The sequence below is a fragment of the Camellia sinensis genome, chromosome 15 (assembly GCF_055761805.1).
Source record: "Camellia sinensis isolate YWXY chromosome 15, ASM5576180v1, whole genome shotgun sequence".
NCBI classification, from domain to species: Eukaryota; Viridiplantae; Streptophyta; class Magnoliopsida; order Ericales; family Theaceae; genus Camellia; species Camellia sinensis.
In genome coordinates, this window is record NC_138975.1 from 12,112,776 (window position 1) to 12,129,691 (window position 16,916).

Genomic DNA, 16,916 nt, shown 5'->3' on the forward strand with positions numbered 1-16,916 from the left:
GTTCGGGAGCTATTTTGCATTTTCACGCCGTGAACGCCTTTTTTCGACAAATTTTATGACATTTTCAACTTTAATTCCCAACGTAGGTGTCCTATTTACGTACCGTCTATCCCTACATATCACATTTGGCACCAGGAAGCATCCCGTTATGTAAACATAGTGGTTCAGGGGCTGTTTTTCTTTTTTGCCCCGTAAACACCTTTACTCGACGAATTTTATGACATTTTCAACTCTAACTCCCAACCTATGTGTCCTATTTATGTATCGTCTGTCCCTACATGTCACATTTGGCATCGAGAAGCTTCCCATTATGTAATTACTTTGTAGCATAGCATGTCATGGTTGTGTTGTAACTTTCTAAACTCTTTTTTCTTTCTTAATTAGTACAAAATTGTGCTCAGGAAAAAAAATGAAAAAAGAAAGGATTGATCAAAAGCCACAGAATCTGTTCACTTGTTCCAGAGAATATCAAAATGCAAAATCCTGTCATTGTAGTTTGACCATGATACTAGACAGTCAGCCCATAGTCCAGAATATATAACATACATAGTAAACAAAAATTATATATGCATCCATAAGTATATATATATATAAAGTAGGATGAAGGAAATTAATACAAGTATATGAATGGCAATGGTAATGCATTTACATATTTACAACCATGTATAGTGGGAACAAGAGTCAAGTAAGAACAGTAGGCCATATATTTTAATAGCATCTTATGGTCCAAACACAAAGTACCTATCTACACTATGCATATGTTGGTTAATGTATATGTGGAAGTATGCATGCTTGCATACAAGTGCATATAGACAAATTATAAACATTCAAATCAACAAGCCTTAGCCCCAATTGCTTGGGGTCAGCTTTATTATTCCACATCATTTTTAGATTTAAATATTCAATGTACTGGATGCCCAACTCTTGTTCATTATTGATGTGTTTGGATCTAGAATTCATGGAGGGAAGTAGATGCTTTTTTTTTTTTTCCATTTTCCCTTCCATTTTCTTCTCCCTTCACAATTTGTAATACAAATTCTAAATGGAAACACGGTGTAACAGAACCAACCAGGGGAGAATTATAATTAGAATCCACTTAACTAGTGGTTCAGGGGCTATTTTGCATTTTTTACCCTCCCAACACCTTCTTTCTGACTAACTTGATGGCATTTTCAAATCTTAAAGCGAACATATTTAAACAAAGTAAGTGTGACATCAATAAAATTGTTCTTACCAAAAAGCAAACATCAGATGACCAACTTAGATTCCCAAGAGTTGTGATAGTTTGGCGACTACGTTATTAAGATGCTCAACCTTTGTATTTGTCTCCTCCCTTGCTTTTTGTCCCTCCTCACGCTCTTTCAACGTCTCATTGTAACATTGAACGTGCTCCTCTCGCTCTTTCAACATCTCATTGTAATATCTCTCGCGCTCCTCTCATTGTTTCATTAACTCATCATGATCTTTTTGTCACTCCTCACGATGTGCCTCCACCTCAGCTCTCATTGCCTCCGTGTCCTTATCACGTGCTCGTGATGCAGCTATGGTAGAGGGTTGTGGGCCGTTCCCAAATCCAAGCAAGTACCTTTTCTTCTCTCCAAGCACTTGCCTTGAAAGCTCCTCCTATGTCAATGGTGTCCCCGACTCGATGGCAGCCACTTGTACATTGACCATCTCTTGTTGTCATTACAAATAAATAAGACAAAAAAAACTAGCTAACATATATATTATTGGGTACTAAGTAAAGTAATATTGAATACAATTATTTCATTGATACATACTTACATGCAGCTCGCCGCATTTCGGATGGATCCAGTCATTCGTTTTCTTGGAAGTGTGGTTGTCCTCATAGAACTTAGGAAAATCCAACTCTCCATTTTTTGCTACCTGTTAAGACATCATTTTTAGAAAACAATGATACTTTACATTGTTGTGTCTGATGATGCCAAATGAATACATACATGATAGTTCATAAGGAGACCTTTAAAAATGTTATCATATACAGTTATTAATTAATTAGAGGCATATCAATCACGAATCAATATTATATATATATATTAAAAATAAAACAAAGGGGGCCTGTTGACCAAACCCAATAATCTCATCAATTGCTCTATCAGTCTTAGTTAAGTCCCCAGATTGATAGGTTCTACACCTGTTTCCAAAACAACCATCCAAAAAATTTAAGTTGCAACCCCACAAAACTAAAAACGAACATTAATATGGGATACAGCAACTGCAATAGAATAAAAAGCTGAAAGTTTAAACTAACATACAACTCCTAATATGTTGAAGAGCTATTGCAGATATAAGATACATTCTATTCTACTAAGCCCCATTACTTCAATAACCATACTTCAGTTAACCTTTTCATTAGTTCATTCTTATTTTCCCAGTTATCATTGATCCCCAATCAGTTATACTATCCTCATCTTTTTTTCACCAGTAACCATAACAATGTAGAATAACTGAAGAGAATGAACACCACTATTTTTTTTTTGTTCATAGAACATGTTTTACTTAATGCAATTCAAGCACATGATTGGTTAAGTCAAGTTGGATTGGTGTTACTATGTGTTTTCATGGATGTATTAATATGGTTAGGCTTCTTCTTTGACTCTCCTAACCATCTACTCTCTTCATCTAATGATCATTTTCAATCCCACACAGAAATACACCATCATTAGAAGTCATAACATCAACAACTTACCCAAAAACAATAGGAGCAAAAGAGTTAGCAACCAAAGAAGCCCTCATAATTGTGTCAAAATACATTAAATCAGTTAAATAATAACCAGATGTCCCACTTCCATCTCCATACTGAAATGAATAACCACACTGATTACTCTAGGAAGAGCATTCAGAAGCTACAGCTGCAGCTTCAACTACATAAGCTTCAAAATACATTCAAAAGCTTCAATTTCAAACACTAGATATAAATGTATATATATATAACCATAAGATTCAAAAACCACAAGATTCAAAACCCGAAAGCAATTCAGTTCAAACGAAAACAAATGCCTAAGTTCTCATGGAACTCTCTAAATTGATCGTAAAGCTTTCAAAAAGAAATTAAATTGACTAATTGACTAATCATGCTTGGGGATGTTTTATGCTTTTGTTGTTATATGTCCTCACCTAGTAGAACGGATGACAGAGACTGAGCAATCAAATTTTGAAGGAGATGTCAAAATTTTGAAGGAGATATCAAATATCTAAATACAGAGGTGTATCACTTTCTCTCACTTCACACTCTATTTTTAGTTGAGATATCAAATTTCGAACAACATTACATGGTTTCAAATTCAATTTCCAAATGAAAATTTGTAGCTTAGAAGTTAAAGAGTTCATATAAATAAATTTTATAAAAAAAATATGCGTACTAATAGAGTCCAAATTGCCCCTAAAAGTCACAACATATTATTCATATCCAAAAAACATATAATGGATTTAATTTTAAATAAATTCAATCTCACCATAGCAGCCATTGTGATAGGAAATGAGCGGGACCCATTGGTATGATTGTACGACAATTAACTCCTGTTACTCTTGCCAGCTTTTGACCATTTCTAAAATTAAGACAAGCAGATAAACAAGTTTTTGATCAATATTAAGGCATATCACATTTTGGCATAGATTTATGTACTCTTTCCTTATTATTTTACCTAGTAAGATGCATCTTGCCACGCCACGTCGATCAAATGCTTCCAATCATCTACACTCACCCCTCGGGGCGGATGAGCATAGATCTCATCACTTGGAAGTCCCTCTAAGAGTTCGAATTCTTGCTTCAAGGTGTACCTCCAATCTTTGTACAACCCATATGCCTTCTTATTCACAATCTGTTGTGCTTGTAAGTCATTGTGGAAATTGTCTCCAATATCAAACTTGTCCTATAAGCATAACAAATGGAAATTAAAATCATTAAATAAAATTCTTTCTTATAAGTATACATAATACAAATGCATCTTGTGGACAAGTAATATCAATGACAAGAACAGCTTGGATGACGGCAGATTTTGTAATCTTATCAAATCCAGCCACGACTTGACATCTTTCACAGGGCACAAGCTCCTAATATGAATTCCTAACTCGTTAGTTGCTGGAGTGGCATATTTTCCAGTCATTGCATTCAAAGCACGATCAATGTGAACATAACATTTTTCCCCTTTCTTGGCTCTAATTGTTTTTTGTATTCCTTTGCAATTGTTGGTCCTCGTACACGTATGGGCTTCGAAGTCCCTGTTAACAAAATAACAATATGAATGTACATAATGACAAGTGATAATTGACACGTGTGGGCTTGAAAGTTAAAGAGTTGAATTTTCGAATGTAAATAATGATGCCTTTAATTGAGCTAAATTTGATACGCTTTGATCTTACCTACGCCACTCAGCTACATTTCAGATAGGCGTTGTGTCTCATCAAAATCAACCAATGGTGGGCTAGTGGCATAATGAGATGGTGCCACATTTGATTGTATGGTGACAATAAGAGATGGAGCGACTGTTGTTATTGTGCTCGTGAGTGTCCTTTTCCAAAGCCGACCAGGCTTTAAGCCAGGAACCATTTTTCAAACTGCAATAACACATGTAACACTATAAAGCATTATATAAATGAAATAAAATACATTATAAAGCATGAAATACAGGAAATAAATTAGACAAAAATAAATTAGAAAGCATGAAATAACACAACTAAAAAAAAAAAAAAAGCATGAAGACTCAGCCAATGCACACCAAAAACCATCCCAACTCAAAAAAATAGCCAACATAACAAATAGAACAAAAACATACCAACATTACAGACCAAAACCAGCAGCAAACTCACCAACAGCCAATTAAACAAACAAAAATTCAAACCAGTTGCAAGACACAGCAGAAAGCATCACAGTAGGCAGAGCACTTAGTCAATGGATCAGTCCAAAATGCAAAACAAAAACATAGCCCAGACAACATAGCCTCTACTACTCCAGGATCAGCAGCAGAGCCCAACTGAGCATATCAGCCTAGCATCAACACAAAATTAATGACAGATTTATACTGATATACAAATAGCTGTTTATATTATTGACAAATTTGTATTGTTATACAAATAGAAAATTAAAACATAATGATATAACAAGTTTTGACTTTAGAGGAATGATATACAAACATAATTAATGTACAATATTTTTATAGAGAATGATTTGGCTCTTTGTGGTTGTGTTGTTTTACAAATGTTATGAATTTCATTGTACTTGTCATAAATTAGGTATAAATTTTTCATAAGCATTTCATTTTTCATGATTTTATTACCTTAAAAAAATTTCAAAAATAAGAAAACATCAAAAAAAACGAAACATCAAGATGACTTGTATTTTCAACAATATCAAACTTTAAGTCTAGGATGGCAATGGGTCGGGATTTTCAGATTTTGTGCGTGAGTTCTTAACTTTAAACTCAAGTATCTTAGTCATACAATTTCAAACTTTACACTAATTTTGACCTCCCTACTCTTGTACTCGACCCTACCTTATCTCCAAAACATTTTCTATTAGAATCAAGTTTGGTCAAATACAAGTAAAATAATTTTACCACCAAGTTCCATTTTGTTTCATTTTAAAAGAATTACACATTTATGCATGATTACAAAGCTCTAATTCTTGGTCCACATTATAAAGCATGATATACATGAACTAAATTAGACAAAAAAAATTAAAAATAAATAACAAACTATTAAATGATGTTGCCAAATTAATAAAACAAGTATTTTGGTTCATTATCATATCCCAATCATAAAAGCAAATACATCAAGATTCTACATCAACATCTATATCAAATCACTTTGTAGGTCATATTCTTCTTCTGGGTCGTCACCCTCCCTTATTAATCCATTCATCATCACAAATGAAGGCATCATCTATAACACCCTTGGCTTCTACACCTCTGACAAATTGCAAAACTTCCATTGGAATAATTTCATATTCAATATCATCTCAACGCAAAACCACATAATCATCAATAGCCATAGCTAGTACGACCTCGGTTGTTTCTTCTTGTTGGAACACATCACCAAGTTCTACATCATCCATCTCTGGCATATCCCAAATTCCTCGATGTTGAAACTTTTCTACGACTCTTCAATTGGTACCTAATTTGGTGTCATGAACATAGAATACTTGTTCAACTTGACTTGGTAATACAAATGAGTCATCTTTGTACCATTGACTTCTTACATCAATTGTTGTCAAATGTGGTTCTACAAACATAGTTCTACTACTACCGGTGTTAAACCATTCACATTGGAACAATACAATCCGACGTCTGAACAAATAGTTCATTTCCCACACTCTGCACAAATGTCCATAGAAGTGTATCAATTGGCCTTCATGCTCCCCTTCCACGACTAATCCACTATTCTGACTTTTACGACGGTTGTCACGGTCGATAGTATGAAAACGGACACCATTACAAGTACATCCTGAATATGTGTTCACTGAGCCACTAGGACCATTAGCTAATGACCACATCTCATCAGTTGTTTCGGGGGAAACTTGGCTCTGTAATTCATTCATCTACATGAGGAACATGCGTCATGTTACAAGCATACACAATATTAACGTAATGTACGATTAATTGTATGCGGAGAATACTAGCTTACATGATCTTTGAACCATTTAGGAAATTCTTTGCGTTGTCTATTTTCGATGTCGAATGCACCGGCTCTTTGTTGTAACAAGTTCTTGTGCTCTCTAGTTACAAGAAATGCGATTCAAAAATATTTACTAAGATAAAGACTAATCAATTTACAACTATAACATTCTAAATACGTTTGAAGGATTCATACTAGGGCGGGGCATAGGATTATCCGACCCGCCCAAACCGCCCTACCCGATCCAATCCACACATGTATGGGCGGTTTCGCAAATACATTAAGGTCGGGTGCGGTTTGGATTATGGGTGATTTTTGGGTTGCGGGTTTGAACCACACCCGCACAACTCGCCCGCATTAACTTTTTTTGTTTTAAATTTCAAATCTGGACCGTTCAATTCAATCTTCACTTCATGTAACAAACAAAACCAAAAAAACCCTAATACGCACGTAGCTCTCTCATTCCTCTCATCTCATCTCATCAATCTCTCTCTCTCACTCTCTCATTTTCATCTGCACAGATCGACTCCTCACCGATCGACCTCACTCTCTCATCGCACCGATCGATCTCACAGGTAAGCCGTTCTCTCTCTCTCTCTCTCTCTCTCTCTCTCTCTCTCTCTCTCTCTCTCTCATCAGTCTCTCTCTCACTCTCTCATTTTCGCCTGCACATATCGACCTCGCAAGATCGACTCCTCACCGATTGACCTCACGGATAAGCCTCTCTATTTCTCTCTCATCTCATTAGATCTGTTATTTATATGGAATTAAATCTATTTGGAATTAAATATGTTCATTTATGTTAGGCAATCAGATCTGTGTTTTTTTTTTTTTTATGGCAACAGATCTCTGAGTTGGAATTAAATCTATTGATTTCTGTTTGGAATTAAATCTGTGATTGGAATTAAATATGTTCATTTCTATTAGGCAATCAGATCTGTGTGTGTGTTTTTTTTTTTTTGTGGCAACAGATCTCTGTGTTGAAATTGAATCTGTTGATTTCTGTTTGGAATTAAATCTGTGATTGGAATTAAATCTGTTCATTTCTGTTAGGCAATCAGATCTGTTTCTTTTTCTTTTTTCTTTTTTTGTGGCAACAGATCTCTGAGTTGGAATTAAATCTATTGATTTCTGTTTGGAATTAAATCTGTGATTGGAATTAAACTGTTCATTTAGGCAACCAGATCTTTTTTTTTTTTGTGGCAACAGATCTTTGAGTTGGAATTAAATCTGTTGATTTCTATTTGGAGTTAAATCTGTGATTGGAATTAAATCTGTTGATTTCTAAACCGCAAACCGCCCGCAACCACCCGCACATCCATAAACCCTATCTGCACAAACCGCAAACCGCACTGCGGGCGGTTGCGGTTTGACTTTTCTCCAAACCGCATAAGTGCGGGCGGGTCAAAACCAAACCACAAACCGCACAAAACCGATCTGTGAACACCCCTAATTCATACTTTACGTGTTTTTCCACTTTTGTGCTATTGTGTAGGACAAACCAATGAGCCATCTCGCGTTCAACTACAAACACATCGGACGCCCTTGTCATTAGACCAAAGGGACAAACATTTTGAGTGAATACCGCCAACCTTGGGCCACGGTCACCCATGTCATAATTTCTTTCTGGGAGGTTAAACAATGTTTTAACTCCATCCAAATACATTGAACAGAATGTTGTACATTCTTTGGAAATGTAAGCCTCGGCAATAAAACCTTCAGGATGAGCTTTGTTGGCCACAAACCCTTTTAGACGGCCAAGTAACCTAACGATCAAGCCGATGACAATGTTATACTGTAATCTTTATACCAGCACTAAAGCGTTAATTAAAATTTGACACTAATAAGAGGGTTGAGTTAATACCTCTCAATTGGGTACATCCATCGATATTGCATTGGGCCTCCAAGCATAGCCTCTCGAGGCAAGTGAATTGCCAAGTGGACCATGACATCAAAAAAAGCCGGCGGGAAAATCTTCTCAAGCTTACAAAGTATGAGTACGATTTGTTCATCTAATTTCTCCAAATCTAAACACCTCAATGTCTTTGAACACAACTGTTTGAAGAAATTTCCCAACTCAAAAAGTGTGGTTCTAATTTGAACCACACACGCACAACCCGCCCGCATTAACTTTTTTTTTTTTAAATTTCAAATCTGGACCATTCAATTCAATCTTCACTTCATGTAACAAACAAAACCAAAAAAACCCTAATACGCACGTAGCTCTCTCATTCCCCTCATCTCATCTCATCAATCTCTCTCCATCACTCTCTCATTTTCATCTACACAGATCGACTCCTCACCGATCGACCTCGCAAGATCGACTCCTCACCGATCGACCTCACTCTCTCATCGCACCGACCGATCTCATAGGTAAGCCGTTCTCTCTCTCTCTCTTTCTCTCTCTCTCTCTCTCATCAGTCTCTCTCTCACTCTCTCATTTTCGTCTGTACAGATCGACCTCGCAAGATCGACTCCTCACCGATTGACCTCACGGATAAGCCTCTCTCTTTCTCTCATATCTCATCAGATCTGTTATTTATTTGGAAATAAATCTGTTTGGAATTAAATATGTTCATTTCTGTTAGGTAATCAGATCTGTGTTTTTTTTTTTATGGCAACAGATCTCTGAGTTGGAATTAAATATGTTGATTTCTGTTCGGAATTAAATCTGTGATTGGAATTAAATATGTTCATTTTTATTAGGCAATCAGATCTGTGTGTGTGTGTGTGTTTTTTTTTTTTTTTTTTTGTGGCAACAGATCTCTGTGTTGGAATTGAATCTGTTGATTTCTGTTTGGAATTAAATCTGTGATTGGAATTAAATCTGTTCATTTCGTTAGGCAATCAGATTTGTTTTTTTTTCTTTTTTTTTTTTTGCAACAGATCTCTGAGTTGGAATTAAATCTGTGATTGGAATTAACCTATTCATTTAGGCAATCAGATCTTTTCTCTTTTTTTGTGGCAACAGATCTTTGAGTTGAAATTAAATCTGTTGATTTCTATTTAGAATTAAATCTGTGATTGGAATTAAATCTGTTGATTTCTAAACTGTAAAACGCCCGCAACCGCCCGCACATCCACAAACCCTATCTGCACAAATCGCAAACTGCACTGCGGGCGGTTGCAGTTTGACTTTTCTCCAAACCGCATAAGTGCGAGCGGGTCAAAACCGAACCGCAAACCGCACAAAACCGATCCGTGAACACCCCTAATTCATACTCTACGTGTTTTTCCACTTTTATGCTATTGTGTAGGACAAACCAATGAGCCATCTCGCGTTCAGCTGCAAACACATCGAACGCCCTTGTCATTAGACCAAAGGGACAAACATTTTGAGTGAATACCGCCAACCTTGGGCCACGGTCACCCATGTCATAATTCCTTTCTGGGAGGTTAAACAATGTTTCAACTCCATCCAAATACATTGAACAGAATGTTGTACATTCTTTAGAAATGTAAGCCTCGGCAATAGAACCTTCAGGATGAGCTTTGTTGGCCACAAACCCTTTTAGACGGCCAAGCAACCTAACGATCAAGCCGATGACAATGTTATACAGTAATCTTTATATCAGCACTAAAGCGTTAACTAAAATTTGACACTAATAAGAGGGTTGAGTTAATACCTCTCAATTGGGTACATCCATCGATATTGCACTGGGCCTCCAAGCATAGCCTCTCAAGGCAAGTGAATTGCCAAGTGGACCATGACATCAAAAAAAGCCAGCGGGAAAATCTTCTCAAGCTTACAAAGTATGAGTACGATTTGTTCATCTAATTTCTCCAAATCTAAACGCCTCAATGTCTTTGAACACAACTGTTTGAAGAAATTTCTCAACTCAAAAAATGTGGTTCTAATCTCCTTATTAAGGTAGCCACGCATCCCAATTGGAAGAAGTCGTTATATAATGACATGACAGTCATGACTTTTGAGGCCAGATAATTTTCCAGCTTGGGCAGCCACGCAATTGGAGATATTTGCTGCATACCCATCAGGGTACTTAATTGATTTCAAGAAATCACAAAAGCCTTCTCTCTCTTTCACAGACAATGTGTACAATGCGGAAGGCTTCTCAAAGGACCCATTAGAACACCTCTTCAAGTGTAACTCTTTACGTATTCTCATGTCCTCCAAATCTAAGCGTGCTTTGTTCGTGTCCTTGTTCTTTCCATCTACGCTCAAAAGTGTCACAACGACATTGTCACATATATTCTTTTCAATATGCATGACATCAAGGTTGTGTCGAAGCTTCAACATTTTCCAATAAGGCAAGTCAAACATAATGCTTCTCTTGGTCCAATTCAAATTTTGATTTTCATTCCTTTATCGTTTTCAATTTTGTGGGTGCTTTCCATAAGGCTTATAAGTCCCAAAATCAATTTGCTCTAATATTTGTTCCCCCAATAAGTCCAAAGGTTTGGACCTATGCTCCGTTTGACCGTTGAAGAGCTTACTTGTTCGCCATGTGTGGTTCTCAGGCAAGTAGTGACGACCATCCATGTATCCTATTTTACTTCATAAACCCTGGGATGATGCATTATTGTTACAATTAGGGCAAGCCAAGTAACCCTTTGTACTCCACCCTGACATGTTACCATACGCAGGGAAGTCATTTATGGTCTACATTACCGCCGCATGCATTCTAAAAATTTTCCCATTCGATGCATCATATGTTTGCACACCATGCTCCCACAAATTCTTCAATTCTTCTATTAATGGTTGCAAGTAAACGTCAATGTCTCTTACAGGTGCCGAACGTCCGGGAATAAGCAATGACATCATGCACAATGGCTCTTTCATACACTTCCACGGTGGGAGATTGTAAGGCATTAAGATTACGGGTCACATGCTATATGATGTGCTCATATTTTCAAATGGATTGAAACCATCTGTTGCCAGCCCTAGCCTTACATATCGAGAGTCATCAGAAAATGTCAGATGTTGCTTATCAAAGTCTTTCCATGCTTCACCATCAGCCAGATGCCTTAATATGTCATCATCCACACGCTTCTCATTGTGCCATCTCATATCTGCGGGTGTTTTTTTGGACATATACAGTCTTTTCAACCTCGGTGTCAAAGGAAAGTACCACAAGACCTTGTGTGGAATCTTTTTACCACCATCATCGTTCAACTTGTATCTACACGCGTCACATGTAGGGCATTTCTCCAAATTTGCACTCTCCATATCGAATGACTTGTTGCTCCATTTGTTGTACACCTTCACATGAAGCATCTTAATGACGAATGATAACACAAAGAACTTTTCACATGTCAAGTAAACTTTGCATTGTGCATCTTCGAATAACCTAATAAACTTATGCAAATCCTCCCTCTCCAAACCATTAGGTTCCTCGTCGGTATGATCATCCATAAGACCACTCACGTAAATTTCTTCCAACATAATAGGCAATTCACCCATGAGCGGATCATCGATATCTCTCATACATTCGCCACTACCTCCACATTGGTCATTTGATACACTAGGATGAGACACGAGAACATGTTCCCCGTGGTGCACCCAAGTTATATACAAATATTCCATTCCTCTTCGGATCAAATCTATCCACACAACTTGTTTGCTATATTTTGTGCCATTAATGCAATCGACACACGGACACCTAATTTCATCCTCTATGCCTAGATTTGCCATAGCAAAATCAAGGAATGACTTCACCCCTTGTTGATACTCTTTACTTGTCAACCTATTATTTATCATCATCCAATTCTTGTCCATTTTTTGTCACCTACAATTCACTATTTGGCTTGTCACATAAATCTCTTTTAGGGTGGGACCAAATGAAACGATTTGTAACATGAAATGTGTAATTATGGAAATTAATTTAAGAAATGACCCCTAATTTTGGACCACTAGATAGCATAACTAGTAGAGCACTACTACTTGTGAAACCATATGGTCAATAATAGAATGATATATCAAAAGAATCAAATTCCTTTCATGCTCTCAACAGTGTGTGTGTGCATGACATGTTTTTTATTTACAAAAATTCCTCATGGGTACCCATGAGCTTGAGGCAGTAAAAGCAAAATGTACAACATTGGCTGTAAACAGCTTCTTAATATAACCAGCTGCCCATGACTAACATTATCAATAGTGGTTAATTATCGTTCTTTTAAACTGATTTTTCTTTCAAATTTAGTACATACATCAACTTCAAATAAACATATCCACACCCAAATCTAATGTTTGGCACGAATATATAAAAAATAACAAGAATAGTCATGACAACACACACACACAAATATATAGCACCGATGACACCCAAGGAAGTAAGCCTTAAGTATTCAAATGGCCTTGATTTGCTTGTTGTATTAAGAAAAGGGTACAGATATAAGGGAATGTGGGCTACAAAGGAGAAACCGTCGGTGAAAACAATTTCATTAAAATTTGAACAATTTTGTGAGAACAAATGTATGAAGAACAAGCCACAGAAACAGTAACCTATTTATCTTATTCTAACATAAGGTTAATTGAGGAGGAACTTTGTTGACTTCAAAAGGGTAGAACATAAACTGTTAAAATATAAGTTTAATCATACATATAAAGGTGGCAAAGCATTAATAATATTAAGAAAATGGATAAAAAGCTATCAAATGCCTAGCTGATTGGAAAAGTTTGCAGTTCTCATCATTCAAGCAATTCAATCATTTATTCGCAAGCCATGTAGACGGAATAAGAACGGAGAGGAATCGTCTAATACATTCTAACTGTAACAAAACTAATAATCTAACAAAATGGTGGTAGCACCCACCCAGCATGGTTACAAGATGTGTGGCATGGAATCTCAAAAAGGAGGAAAGCGACAAAACTGTTGACGTAGGTGTTCATAATGGAACTGACATTGCCATAGCAGAACTAGATGTCCATGTAGCAGAACTAAGCGTTCAGATGAAATTAAAATGGCAACGGTAACATGACACTGTTTGCTCTTCATTCATTCAGTAATCAATATGTAAGATAAAATTTACCTTGTTGGGATTACACTTTGTTCTCCTACTAGTATGAAATAACTAATGTACTATAGACCAGAATTAAAGTAATTTGAGATATAGGGTCTAGGTTAGTCAATCGAGCTAAAAAATGCAGTTGTTCGAAATAATGAATCGCACTAAAATCTCATAAGTTGAAAGCCTTGCATTGTTGCGACACACAAATAAGTTTCATGGTTTTATTACCCAACCATTTCTTACATAGAGCATAACATGATTAATAGACAAATCAATTTATATATACACACACATTTTAATAGATACAGTCACACATGAACAGATACAGTCACACACACACTTTTTCAGCCTATTATTTACCAGTTCTCAGACTAATAGAAGTTTAATTATGAATTTCATTATTGTTAAATTATCTTAGATTTTCTTGTACAGCATATGGTAAATGATATGCCCACAATTCTAGGCAAATTAAACTGTTTTAAAGTAATTTATTTATTTATAATTTACAGCATATTGTAAATGAATGGCCTAATTTCAGGATTTCTGTAATTTGTACACCCAAATTCAATAACGTTGGCCTAATTTCAATAACATCTCACCCCAAGCATTGCCCTGATTTTTAATTTCAATCACATTTCAATAACAATGCCCTAATTTTCAGCATTTCCTATATGATTTATATGTATATATATATATATATATATGTATGTGTGTGTGTGTGTGTGTAAATATAGACAGAGAGAAAGAGAAAGGGAAATCGAGAGGGAGACAGTGAGAAGAAGACAAAGAAATCGAGAGGGAGATACAGAGAGAGAGAGAGAGAGAGAAAGAGAGAGAGAGAGAGAGAGAGAGATGCGAAATAGAGGACATACCTGGGAGAGAGACAAAGCGATTATCCAGCAACCCTTGCGGCGATGGCGATGGAGACAAAACTATAAAGAAGAGGGCAGAGGCGTGAGTGTACCAGTGTATAATCGATTATATATGGGATCAAGGTTGTGTGTATATGATTTGTGTGTGTGTGTGTGTGTGTGTGTGTATATATATATGCATATATGTGTGTGTGTGTGTGTAAACAACGAGAAAGAGAAAGAGGAAAACCGAGAGGCCTCTGTGAGAAGGAGACAGAAATCGAGAGGGAGATACAGAGAGATAAAAAGAGAGAGAGAGAGGTGAAATAGAGGAGATACCTGGGAGGGAGACAAAGTAATGATCCAGCAAGCCTTGCAGTGATGGCGATGGAAACAGAGCAGTGACAAAGCCGGGCGTGAGAAAGGGAGGGAAATGGACTTCTATTGCAATAAAAATAAAACAACACCCAATTTATTCCCGGCCAAAATTCCATTTTGGTCACTAATATTTTTATGAAAAATTTAATATTCCCTCCACAATTTTTTGCCATGTTTGGCTACTGAATTATAATCGGTAAAGATTTCAGATTTAGCGACCAAAATAAAAATAGTCGCCCAAAACCTTATTTTACACGACTAAAACACTTTAGTAGCCAAAAATGAATTAATAATATCTAGAGATTGGACATTTTAGCAACCAAAATATTTTTTAGTCTCTGAAAAGTTGGTTTTCCACTACTAACACACAATTAGTAGCCAAAAATTAAATAAATACCAATAAAAAAAATATAATTTCTAAACACTGTGCAATTAGCGACCAACATCATTTTTAGTCGCCCAAAATGATATTTTTAACGACTAACACGTAATTAGTCGCCAAAAGTAAAGACAATACTGACTAAATGTATTTTTAGTAGCAAAATAGTAGTCTTTTACCGACCAAAAAGTTTTAGTAGCTAATGCATTTATCTTTGGCGACCAAATATTGTTTAGTAGCTAATGTGTCTACCATTGGCGACAAACAAATATTTAGTAGCTAATGTGTATACCTTTGGCGACTAAATTTAGTTTAGTCGGCAAAATTAGTCGCTGAATGTGTTATTTCTTGTAGTGGCATCTCAGGAGAGTTGAAACTCACACACATACACCTTGCAATAAGATCTTACCTTCCTATTCTACTCCTTAGAGTAAAACCCAAGATTTCCCGGAGACTTTGAGGTCAAAGGGTGACACTAAAAATTAAAAATGACTATGACCAAAAAAATTTGTAACCAAGAAATGGACCAATCTATCAAAACACAAATAAATGAATAATAGCAACATGTAGAATGTCAAGCAATCTTATATTTTAAGATCAAAGGAAGAACAATATGTGGCTTATCTTAAAATTGAATTTTTATTTTTAATTTCTTAAATGCAGTTTGGTCAGCAAACATCATGGACAATGCAACCTCACCAACAATTTTAAGTTGCTAAATTCTCTATGGTCGAAGCGGGTAATTATTTTGTAATCTCGGAATATGAACACATGGTATTCTATAGTATTATGATTGGTAGAGAAGGTAAGTAGGTGGAGTATTGTGTTGGGTGATTAGAAAACATGAGGAGCATATTAAATGATGATTAGTTAAGAAGTACAAACACGTGATACTCCAAGAATATTGAATAATTTCTAAATAATAGCATCCCCTGTCACACTCCAACATCCCCAAAATTAATCCTCAAAAATTGATCGAACTTTTTTCCCCTTTTTGTTATATATAACACACAATGGCACAACCACTGTCGGACCTTTTTCTTCATTTTGTTACTTCATAATATGTCCATGCATTCCTCATAAAACCACACATATCTAGGGTAATAAAAAGTTTTTTGAACTTTGATCTTCAGATAAATGAATATTATTACATACACAATAGGGTCTTATCTACAGATCACAGACCCCATTTCTTGAGAAATTGTTGGTGAATGTGATGGAGCATCTTGTACCTATTACATGAAAATAGGGTGCAAACCACATCCACTTCAATCTGGACAGGAAACTTATTACCAATGTTATATGAATTCAGGTAAGTGTGCTGAGTATGGCTGCATATTTAGTGATCTGATTTATTAAATTTTTAATGTAAAAGCATGCAGATTGAGTAAAAAAAAATGTTATATTTTTATATTTTTAATTTAATATGTAAAATAAAATGATATTATATAAATCACCTTAATGAACCTTTAATTTCAAAATGATATGACTCAAGGTTGTCATGGTATTATGGATAAATTCTATATAAGTTTTCTGTCTGTATTAAAATATTCTTGAAAGAAATCCAGCTTTAACAAGAGCTTGATAGAGTGATTTAAATTTTTTTTTTTTAAATGCAATCGGTGTTTCTTTGTAATTAAATATTATTTTAATGAGCACTTTGTTCTAAAACAATAAAATATATATATATATATATATATATAGTT

General features: G+C 35.7%; 1 long non-coding RNA gene across 4 annotated transcripts; it reads right to left on the minus strand.

The window, feature by feature from the left end:
- Positions 1 to 692: 692 nt before the first annotated feature.
- LOC114291003 (uncharacterized) lies at positions 693 to 16,553 on the minus strand. 4 transcript variants are annotated; one of them, XR_014356115.1, is made up of 8 exons: positions 14,793 to 16,545; positions 14,475 to 14,534; positions 4,384 to 4,578; positions 4,093 to 4,242; positions 3,666 to 3,893; positions 3,477 to 3,569; positions 1,786 to 1,887; positions 696 to 1,676 (listed from the first exon to the last, which is right to left on the minus strand). It is a non-coding gene; the product is annotated as an uncharacterized LOC114291003 (long non-coding RNA). The 4 variants fall into 4 exon arrangements; XR_014356117.1 differs by having other exon boundaries at positions 693 to 1,658; positions 3,666 to 4,242; positions 14,793 to 16,553; XR_014356116.1 differs by having other exon boundaries at positions 693 to 1,676; positions 1,782 to 1,887; positions 3,666 to 4,242; positions 14,793 to 16,553.
- Between the last annotated feature and the right edge of the window lie 363 nt (positions 16,554 to 16,916).